This window comes from Balaenoptera musculus, chromosome 6 (genome assembly GCF_009873245.2).
Source record: "Balaenoptera musculus isolate JJ_BM4_2016_0621 chromosome 6, mBalMus1.pri.v3, whole genome shotgun sequence".
Taxonomy (NCBI): Eukaryota; Metazoa; Chordata; class Mammalia; order Artiodactyla; family Balaenopteridae; genus Balaenoptera; species Balaenoptera musculus.
Window position 1 is genome coordinate 63100473 of NC_045790.1, and position 11385 is coordinate 63111857.

Consider the following 11385-nt stretch of genomic DNA (forward strand, 5'->3'; position numbering starts at 1 on the left):
TCTTATACATGAGGTCTGGTTATGTTTCTACTGTTGTTTGAAGTTTTAGACTATCAGCCGTGGAGAGTTGGAAAGTTATATCTGTACAAGAATAGGGCTGTCCCAGAGGACGGGACTAATGAGTGCGCATATGATACTTGGAAGGCAGGATGCCATTGTACCCTCTGCAGATAGTCCTAAAGGTGGAAAGACAGCCTAAAATTGCTGCCTAGAGTGTAGGTCTAGTGAATGAGAATCAATATAGGAAGGCAGAGCTTTTGATTTGCTCTCATTCATTGGGTTCAAGGAGCTTATACATGGCTGCATTCACACTCATTTACCTGTCAATGGATGTCAGTAGGACTCCTCCCCCGATAAATGCCCACCAATAAGAAATATAATCATTCATCAGATTATATTAATTTGGAAGTGCATTATACCATTCTATCACAAATCACCCTCAGGTCTTCTGCCATTACTAATTATTACATGGTTATTTAGTAGATCATGAAAGAGCCCGTGGAAGAGGAGTAGCAAAAGAAGACTCTGAAAACCGAAGCAGATGGAGAAACTGGAGAGTTAGAGAGTATCTTCCAGGTCTGCTTCTCACTCATTAATACACATAAGAATTACATGGGATCTTGTGAAAATACAGGTTCTGATTCATTAGGTCTAGGGATGGAAGCAACAAGCCGCACTTTCTATCAAGCTCCCAGGTGATGTTAATGCCACTGGCCCACAGACCTCACTTTGAGCTGCAAGGTCTTAGAGTCTGTTTAGTACAGTCCTTTACCCAGGGCTGGAATCTCCACTGCAACAGCCCTGATGAGTAATTGGAAGCCTCTGCAGGAAGACCTCTGGTGTGCCTCACCTCCTGCTCCTTTGTGGAGTGAGTCTGATTGTTGGAAGAGTTTTGCCTTGTCCCTAGATGCTATCTGGGAAATTTCTGTGCATTGGTCCTTGATCTATTTTTGGAACCACTACAATAATGAATCTAATCTCTCTTTCTCATGATAGCCACTTGGAAATTTGAAGAGCATTTGTATCTTCCCCTGAACTCTACTCTTCAATGGGTTAAATCTCCTCATCTCCTTTAGCTATTAATCATAGAACCCTCTGGACTCTCCCAGGAAACAGTGTTCTTTAAGTGTACCTCTCCTAACTGAACACAATGTTCCAAACTTTGTCCAAACATCAAAATGTAAAATGGGCTTATTAGCTACCTAGCTGTTGGTTCTCTACTTCTGCCAGAGTCTTCAGTCTTGGTTGCTTGGCAGCCACGTGAGACTTTAGATTCACAATGAACTTGGTTGATAAGAAAAAGCCCTGTTTTTTCTCACTCGTTGCTATTGACTCACCTAGCACTTCTGGAGTTTATTTTTATTTTTAAAAAAGAAGCTGTGATGACTTCTTTTCTGGTTATGAAATAAATATTTGGAAACGTGGAAAATGTGAACAAGCAAAATGACCATTATTAACATGTTGATGTATATAAGCCAATTGTTTTTACGCACAGGGATGCATATGTATTGTCCGTGGCATTTTGCAATGGCACTGAACCATCCTCTGTGAACATGTTTCATACAACATTTTTATTAGCTACATATTTAATCATATCAGAACTTCGTAGATTATTCAACTGGTCCCCTACTGTTGGACATTTAGGTTTTGATTTTTTTCTTTTTTGTCATTGTGATCAACACTTTAATAAACATCCATGAACCTAAATTTTTTTATTTTTATTTTTTTATTGAATTACAGTTGATTTACAATATTGTGTTAGTTTCACGTGTACAACAAAGTGATTCATTTTTATATATATGTTCTTCTTCAGAGTCTTTTCCATTATAGGTTATTACAAGATATTGAATATAGTTCCTTATGCTATACAGTAAATCCTTCTTGCTTATCTATTTTATGTATAGTACTGTGTATCTGATAATCTCAAGCGCCTAATATATCCCTCCTCCCCGCCCTTTCTCATTTGGTAATCATAAGTTTGTTTTCTGTGTCTGTGAGTCAAGAACCTAAATATATACATTTTTTATTAAGGTAAATTCCTAGAAGTGAAATTACTGAGCTAAAAGATATGACATTTGAAGTCGTTTCGTTTGTTTGTATATGTCATATTGTCTTCTAGAAACATTGTACTAGTATGGATGTGTTACCAGCAACAATAGGAACACCGATTTTTCTACACGCTTGCACTCATAATCATAAAAACAGTCTTTCATGGTTTGAAGAAGAAAAACAAATGATATTCCATTGTTTTATTAGCATTTTAATAACTAGTGAGAGTAAACATTTTTTTGCTTGTGTATTACCATTTTAACTTTATCATTTGGAGAATTAACTATTCATATCTGTTGCTCATTTTTCTATTAGGGCATTTTTATTTTTCTTAATGGCTTGATGGCTTGGAGTAGTTATTTTAGTGCAACGAATATTTATCCCAAACAATTTTCTCAGTTTTATTTGCTTTTTAGTTTTGTATTTCATTATAACTGGATGTGTTCTGGATTATGTCTTCTATCAGATTATTCTTGACTTATAGAAAAGTTATATTTTTTGTGTGTGTGTATGTGTTATTTAACTGGTAAGCTTGCTAAACATTCATATTCATTTGAAATGTGTTTTAAGTTAATTTTGAATTTCACATCTTTTTCTTGTCTTATTGTACTAGCTAGAAATTCAAGAACAATGCTACATAATAGCGGTGGTAATGGGCATCCTTGCTTTGTTCCTGACTTTAGGAATACCTTAAAGGTTAATTATTAAACATGATACTGGCTTTTGGTTTGAGATATGTATCAAAACAAATATGTATTTGCTAAGTAAATATCCATTTATTCAGATATTTTTACAATTTTAAAATTTAACAGTAATTCCTGAATTTTATCAAATATTCTTTAGCATCTGTTTATATGAATGTGGTCTCTCTCTCATGAGCTCTCTGTCTCTCTTGAAACAATTGCAAATTTGGAGAAAATTTGTGAGTACAGTACAAATGACTATTTTTCCGGAATCATTTGAGGGTTTGTTGCTGACATAATACCCATCAACTCTAAATACTTTTGTGTATATTTTCTACAAACGAGAAATATTCTCTTGCATTACCAAAATACAACCACCAAAACTAAACACTGAAACGTTACTATCATCTAATCTGTAGATCCCATTCAAGTTCTGCCAAATGTCCCAGCCACTTCGCAATGACACCCAGTTCAGAATCACATGCTGCCCATAGAAAAAATTATACACAAATGTTTATAACAGCATTATTCATGATAGTCCAAAAATGGAAGCAACTCAAATGTTTATCAATTGATAAATAGGTAAACGAAATGTGGTATCTCCATGCAATGGAATATTATTCAGCCAGAAAAGAAGGATTGAAGTGCTGATACATGATACAAGGTTCATGGATGAACCTTGAAAATATTATGCTAAGCAAAAGAAACCAGTTAGAAAAGATCACATATGATATGATTCCATTTATATGAAAGGCCCAGAATAGGCAAATCCATAGACTGAAAGTAGATTAGTATTACCTAGGGATTGGGGGGTGTTGGGAGAGGGAATGAGGGTGACTACTAATGGGTGCAAGGTTTCTTTTGGGGTGATAAAAATGTTCTTAAATGGTGGTGATGGTTGCACATCTCTGTGAATGTAGTAAAAAACATTGAAATGTATACTTTGAAAGGGTGAAATTTATGTGCTGTGAATTTTATCTTCATAAACCTGTTATTAAAGAAAAGACTTGTATGTTGCATTTACTTCTCAAGTCCCTTTGGTCTCCTTCAATATGGAACAGTTGTTCAGTCTTTTCTGGACTTTATTGACCTTGACACTTTTGAAAATTATAGGCCAGTTCTTTTGTAGATTGTTCCTCAATTTTAGGTTGTGTTCTTCGCATTGTATCTTATCAAGTGGCACATGATTTTGATTTGTCCCATTACTGATGACGTTCAATTTGATCAGTTGATTAAGGTGTTATCTGTCAGGTTTCTCTCCTGTGGAGTTATTCCTTTCCCTTTTAAATAATTTTATTTTGTGGAAAGATACCTTGAAAGGGTATAAAAATCCCATTCTTTATCAAAGGTGTATTCATTTATTATATTAGTGTGAACCCATGCTTTCATATTTAATTTGTCATGTTATGATCCATTACTCAAATTCATTTTTTGATGTCAAATTACCCCAGATTTGACCCACGGGAGCCCGTCAATCTGGTATCTGTGTCCTTTTAGTGTATCCCCTTCATTCCGTGAATGATCCCTTACTCTCTGGTATAAGAAGATGCTCTAGTTCATTTTGTGCTTTGCCTTCCCCAGCCCTAGAACCAGCCATTTTCCCAAGAAGCCCCGGTTCCTCTTAGGAGAAAATGTTATTTAGAGACTCAGAGTGGATCTCTAAGGTATGCTTGCTGCTTTTGGGGTTTCACTGCTCCAAATCCCTCTCAGTGGACTGAGCTAGAGAATATATGTAGGTTTCTGTGTACCTACACACACACTTATATGTATGTGATTTTCTATATTTTCTGTGTTTATGCATCCACCCATATGTCAAAAACCATGACTTTATAGAGATACTTTTACCCCAATCCATCTCCATAAGTTTGAGTTTTCTGCGTTTCCACATTTGTAGCTCCCTCCTCTGAGAGTAAGAAATCTGACTTCTGTTATCAGTAAGAGCGTTACCTATGTGATGAAACCCTGTGTAAAACCAGTCTTCCATTTACCACCACTATTCTCTCCCCTGTGTTTGCCCTTCTAACCACACTCAAGTTCTAACACACACCCATTTCTTCTTGGCCCTAGCTACTGGCTTTTGGATTGAATTGGTCAGGAAGGGAAGGGGGACAAGATGAGGAGGAGGAGAAAGCTGTTTTTCTCTTTTGACTTATAATGTAGTGAATTATACTAATAGGTTTTTCTAATATTGACTCATCCTTGGACTTTTACAACGTGCCCTGCTTTGATTTTTCTACTCTTTAAGATTTCTTGATAAGTTTTTTTTTTAACATTTTAATTTTATTGGAATATAGTTGATTTGCCATGTTGTGTTAGTTTCAGGTGTACAGCAAAGTGATTCAGTTATACATATACATATATTCATTCTTTTTTAGATTCTTTTCTTATATAGGTTATCACAGAATATTGAGTAGAGTTTCCTGTGCTATATAGTAGGTCCTTGTCGGTTATCTATCTTATACATAGTAGTGTGTGTCCGTTCATCCTAAACTCCTGATTTATCCCTCCCACATTTCGCTTTTGGTAACTGTAAGTTTTCAATATCTGTAAGTCTGTTTCTGTTTTGTAAATAAGTTCATTTGTATCTTTTTTTAAAAATTAGATTCCACATATGAGTGAGATCATATGATATTCATCATTCTGTGTCTGACTTTCTGCAACATGGATTGACCTAGAGATTATCATACTAAGTGAAGTAAGTCAAGGTTTCTTGATAAGTTAATTTATTTTGCTCATCTGAAAAAACCTTGACACGCTAGAAATTTTCTTAGACATTCCCTTAATTTCATTCTCTTTGATTTCTACAGGGGGAATACATGGCTTTCTCCTCACTTCTTTGCATTTTTCCAGTGCCTTTGACTTTGAAAGTACTACCAGAATGATGGCTGCATTTTCAGTGGTGGAAATTATTGCTATGTCTCAGAAGCAAGGAATCACAGGATATCTCCTTTCCAGCGGTGATATATGACTCTCATAAGTGAAAGCCACACCATCATTTATAACACCCTAATGAGTTTTTTTCATAGAAACAGAACAGAGATTCCTAATGTTTCTTGGAACTTCCCAAAGAAAAGGGAAAGAAAAAAAAAATTCAACTAAATGCCCGTTTGTTAGCCCAGCATTGGAAGGGAACAGCCTTAAAGAATAATTGGTGAGTAAACCCACACCAATACCACTATCCTTCATCTCCTTCAGATCAGCCTGACCCAAAAGAATTTCTTGGAGCCCACAAGAAGATGAATTGAAAAGATAAATATGCTTTGGGAAGCATTTGTATTTTAAGGAGAGATGGAATTGGGGAAGTGCCACGTAGATGTCTATCATTCTGCAAATCATAATTATTGTCAGTGACCTGAAACCTGGAGCATGTAATGAGGGTTAAATAATGTCCATAGTTTTGCTCTCCGGGAATGCTTTTGTCCCCCACCTGATCGTTACCACACTGCCTTGAGTCTTTTAGGCCTAAAGTACATAAGTTGCTTATATTTATCTGGGTAGTTGGTTAATTTTGGAGATAACCACCTTGCAGGTATGATTTTCTTCCACTGACAGAGAACAAAGCCTGGATTCTTATCCTTTTTATGTTTCATTATTCATGCTTTCTTCCTGATCTCCTACCAACCCTCCTACCAGTTCTGTTTAAAGAAGATATTATTTATTATGTATGTATGTAGATTCCTCCAGAAAGATCTACCTATGCCCAGGTTTGCTTGTGCAAATACACATATACCCACAGTACAAGTGTACTTCAGTATGTTTTTTGTCCTTGACCAGGTCGCTCCTAAGAAACCATTAATATAACAAAAGCTGTCAAAAGATATGAAGGAAGAAAGGATGGTACTTTTTGGTTATGAGGTATGAACTTATTTTTGCATGAACACTTGACCGTTGGGGAACTGTGCCTTCCTGTGAATTGCATGCTCCAGCCATGCCATTGGCTCTGGTGACCCACAGAGAGGGTAATCCAATTATCCATGTAAAGGAATGTCTGAAAACAAAGAATAAATAGCACTTATATTTTGGAATTAAGCTCATTCATAAAACTGGTAGGTCACATTCATTTCAGAAGTACATCAATTAGAATACTGTATGAGGCTGTGATTAAAACATTCATTCATTTGTTCATTCAACAAATATTTATTGAGAGCCTTCCATGTGCTAGACACTGTCCTAGGTGCTGGAGGTGTATTAATAAGCAAAGACAAACATGGTCCTTGCTGGTAAATTTAGCAACTGGTTTTCCAGAAACAAAAGCCCTGTTTTTTAGTATTTGCCAGTTTCAAGGTCTCCATGTTCTGCATTACCTGGCACATAGTCAGAACTCAAACATGGCAACCATCATCGTCATCTTTCTGTCTCGATCGTAATTCTCATCAATATTATGTATTATGATTGTGCTTTAACAACATACTAAAAAGAAACTCATGATCTCCGGAGGAAAATGTCCAAGACATGTGTTTAGGAGTGTGTAAGTGTGTGTGTATAAAGGTAAAGAAAAGCAGAGAAGGGTCTGAAAGGATACACACTGGATTTGGTATGGTTACCTCAAAAAGATGTGGGATTGAGTGGAAGTTAACTAACAAAGTGGGACTTTTTTTCTTTTCTTTTACTAAAAATCTGTACAGTTTGAATTTTCATGAGTATGAATTAATTTTATAATTTTGAAAGAAAATTTGCACTGTCCAAGTTAAACAAGCATAGCTCTCTCACATGATGCCAGTCCCACAGTGACCAAATGCATAGTAGATAAAGGGCGGTTATTATGGGAGAGTCAGATACCATAATATATGAATCATTGTAGATGGAGTCATTGTTAAATGATTGTTAGGTTGTTTTCCTGGTGAAAAGTGACTTCAGCTGTTGACAGAAGATGAAATAGAATCAAGACACTTGATAAGTATTCCAGTTGCTGTAGAACAAACCATTCCAAAACAGCAACTTAAAATAATGACAGTGTTTATTTCGCACACAGATTTGCAATTTGGGTGGGGTGGGGTGGGTGGGGACATTTTGTCTCTTCTCTACTTGGCATCAGGTGGGGTGACTGGAAAGCAGAAGGTGGAATCATCTGAAGGGCACTCACTCGCTTGTCTGGTGGTTGATGCTGACTGTTGGCTGGGACCAACATGGGGCTGTGGCTGGAACACCTACATGTGGCCCTTCGTTCGGCTGCTCATCTTCCCCACAATATGGTGGCTGGGTTCCAAAGGTGAGTGTCCCAGGAGAGAGCCGGGTGGAAGCTGTATCAGCTTTTATGACCTAACCTTGAAAGTCACACAGCATCACTTTCTTCACATTCTCTTACTCAAGGTAGCCGCAAAGCATTGCCCAGGTGACAAGAGAGGAAAAATGGACTCTATCTCTTGATGGGTAAGTACCAAGTTCTACAAGAACACTTGGGACTGGAAGTACTAATGTGGCCATTTTTGGAAAATACAACCTGCCCCAGTAAGTCCTCTCCTTTCTGATGTGGTCTGTACTACGTATCTACAGAGCAAATACGGAAAATTGCCCAGATCCTCTTGGCTGCCCAGCTGAATGTGAGTATTACAATTTCACCTTTACTCCAATAAACCATATTCATGCATTGTGAAAGCTGTAAATTCTTATGTGAGAAACAAAAAGAATTTTAGTATTATAAGAGTATATTTCCCACGCTTAGCACAACCATGGTTTTTAAAACAATTTCCCTGTGTACTGTCAAATTTGTCTTAACCTAAAAGGGAGATTGACACATTACAGGGATGGTGAAAGTCTACCTATATTGGTTGGACCCAGGAAGCTGGTGGGTTTGTATTATTTTTGTCTCTGAGCTTGTCAAATACAACAAAAGATAGCACACAGAAGAGAGATTCATGAAAATGAATGGTTTGCAGTGGAATTTCACATATTCTTCTTAAATGCACATTGGTGTTATTACCTACCAGCCACACTATTCAAGACTGTTAAGTTTATTTTTAAAAATTTATTTTATTTATTTTTGGCTGCGTTGGGTCTTCGTTGCTGCGCACAGGCTTTCTCTAGTTGAGGCGAGCGGGGGCTACTCTTTGTTGAGGTGCGCGGGCTTCTCATTGCGGTGGCTTCTCTTGTTGCGGAGCACGGGCTCTAGGCGCGCGGGCTTCAGTACTCATGGCACACGGGCTTAGTTGCTCTGCAGCATGTGGGGTCTTCCTGGACCAGGTCTCTAACTCGTGTCTGGCAGGCAGATTCTTAACCACTGCACCACCAGGGAAGTCCCAAGGCTATGTTAAGTTTAATATGTTAAGTTTAATATGTTGAGAGTCAGATGCATTTCTCATTTTTTGTTAAGGTTTGAGTCAACTTACTCATTTGTATCCCTAGTGTCCTTGGTTCCCACTGGGGCATGCGTGCATAGAAAACATATTTACATAGAGTGGCACCTAGAGAATTGTCAGAAAACATCCAATTAATGGAGTCCACTAAGTTCAAATCTCCTTTTACTTTATGGTATGAATTATCCCCAAATCAGCTGTAAATTAGATCTGCAGGGATTCTAATTTTTAAAAACTCTATTACTGTTAATTTTTATTTCTTTGAACATAACCAAGTTCTTTCCTCATTTAAGAAGATGTGGTCATCATGTAACCAAAGTCTTAAAAACTAAGCTCTTTTGACGATTGACATGTGAAACAAACAAAAAAGAAAAAAGAAAAAAACCAGACTTTCACATTGCCTTTTAAAGTGTGAAAACCAGCTTGTATTCATGGTTGGATAAATCAGTCAAATTGAATTTTAACAAAGTTTTGCCTCCTAATATTTTCTTGTTTAGACTGAAGACAACCATGAGACATTTCGTTTTAGCTCAGTCAACATTTTGTTCTTCAGAAATTTGTTAAAGACTTGAAACTTTTTCCAGTCCATTCTCTCCCATCACTACAACGCCAAAGTAACAAAAGGAGCAAGGTCAGTGCCTGTATCTTGCCTGAAACTGACAGCATAAATGGAATTCAAATACTGTGAGCCCAAATTCTTATGTTCATTGATGTATCCTTGTAAAGAACATTTACTGATATGTCCAGCTCAGACAATTATGAGAACCATCAGTTAAGACAATAAACATGATTGTTCTTCAGCTCACCTAGGGGAGCCTTTATAAAATACTGGTTCTTTGTTCCACTCCCCAAACATGCTGGCTCACAGGCCAAGTATGAGGCCAAGGAATCCATACTCTACAAAAGTTCCTCTTATGATTCTGGGTGTCAGCCCATGGTGGGAATGACTGAATGAGAATTTGCTAACTTTTAAAGTAACTTTTGTGAAGTAAGATGTTTTGCCTTGATAGAGTTTTTACAGCTCAAAACAAAGTGATATTATGTTTGAATTTCTATCCTTGTTACATTTTACAATAGGAATCCAGGCTTTATCTAAACTTTTATATATTGACTTTATAGTAGAAGCTACAGCTTTATTAAAAAAAAAGGGGGGGGGGAGATTTAGTTCATAACTCTCATCATTATTTCCCTCTTTAGCTTTGTATTTGGGCTGAAATATATTTTATATGTAAATAATGTTACATATAATAGTAATTACTATCATTATCTGGTAAAATTTTTCTTTTACATCCTTTAGGCTCCTCTAGCTGGAGCTCAGGAAATAAATGAAGAACTACAAACAATTAATTATGGTTAGAGGATATGAATGGGACATGCCTCATAAAAGTGGAAATTTTTGTATAGAGCCACAAAGGATACCTAAGATTTCTACAGATGGAGGAAACAGAACAAACAAAGGCACAGATGCTTGAAGTTGCCTGGCACATTCAAGGATGTAGCTAAGTGTAGCCAGGGTACAAGATAATGGGAGATATCCATGGCTTAAAATATTCAATCTTCAGCAGTGGGGGCAAAGAATTCTATCTCAGTTCTATTTCCAATTGTCTCGAGTGGCTTTTTGAAAAAGTATGTTAAGATGGATTCTGAGGATGCATCTGGCTCTGAGGTTGATTAGGGCTCAGCTGTGGCCAGAAGACCAGGCAACAGAAAATCAGTGTATTTTCTATTCCTAGTCTACGTGCTGTAAATTTTGGACATGTACTCTTGATCTTAGTGTTTTCTTCCACACTTTCTCTTAATTTGGTATATACATTCAATGTCTTTGTCCTGCTTTTAATTCTCCCTGTGGTATCTTAGATTATGTATTGATCTTTGAGGGGTTCATGAAATACTGATCCTTTGAGAAAGGTGTTTTGCCTTTGGCTGCCCTTCTAATCCTGTGGGTGGGCACTGTGAGTGGACTTTGCTGGAACATATTGAAGTGGTGAGAACTAGATGACTACAACCCAGTGTTCGCTTCTGAATTTCTGAATCAGTGATGGAGTTAAAGGGTGACTGTTAAGCTAATTGGCTGCATTTATGGATTTCTATTTAAAAGCCGATGGGGCACAGACATATTTTTCTCCAGAAGAAAAAGAGCTAACATAGAAATTAGGTCCTACTTCAGTTTTACCAAGAAAGTTTACACTGATTGTCAAAGCACCTGTATTATACATGTAAATATTGATTGATCTAATCAATTTACTAGTTTTCAGAAACAAATCTGAATACCTTACATGCTGCAAGGAAATTTTAAGATGCATATTTACTTCTTCAAAACTAATTTCTGTGAAAGCTCTTTTTGTTGTTCCAACTTCTTT

At 36.8% G+C, this 11385-nt stretch overlaps 1 long non-coding RNA gene across 1 annotated transcript; it reads left to right on the forward strand.

Annotated features, from left to right (window-relative positions):
- The first annotated feature begins 5566 nt into the window (after nucleotides 1-5566).
- Nucleotides 5567-7911, forward strand: LOC118897263. The gene is made up of 3 exons (XR_005020387.1): nucleotides 5567-5883; nucleotides 6507-6587; nucleotides 7768-7911. It is a non-coding gene; the product is annotated as an uncharacterized LOC118897263 (long non-coding RNA).
- The last annotated feature ends 3474 nt before the right edge of the window (nucleotides 7912-11385 follow it).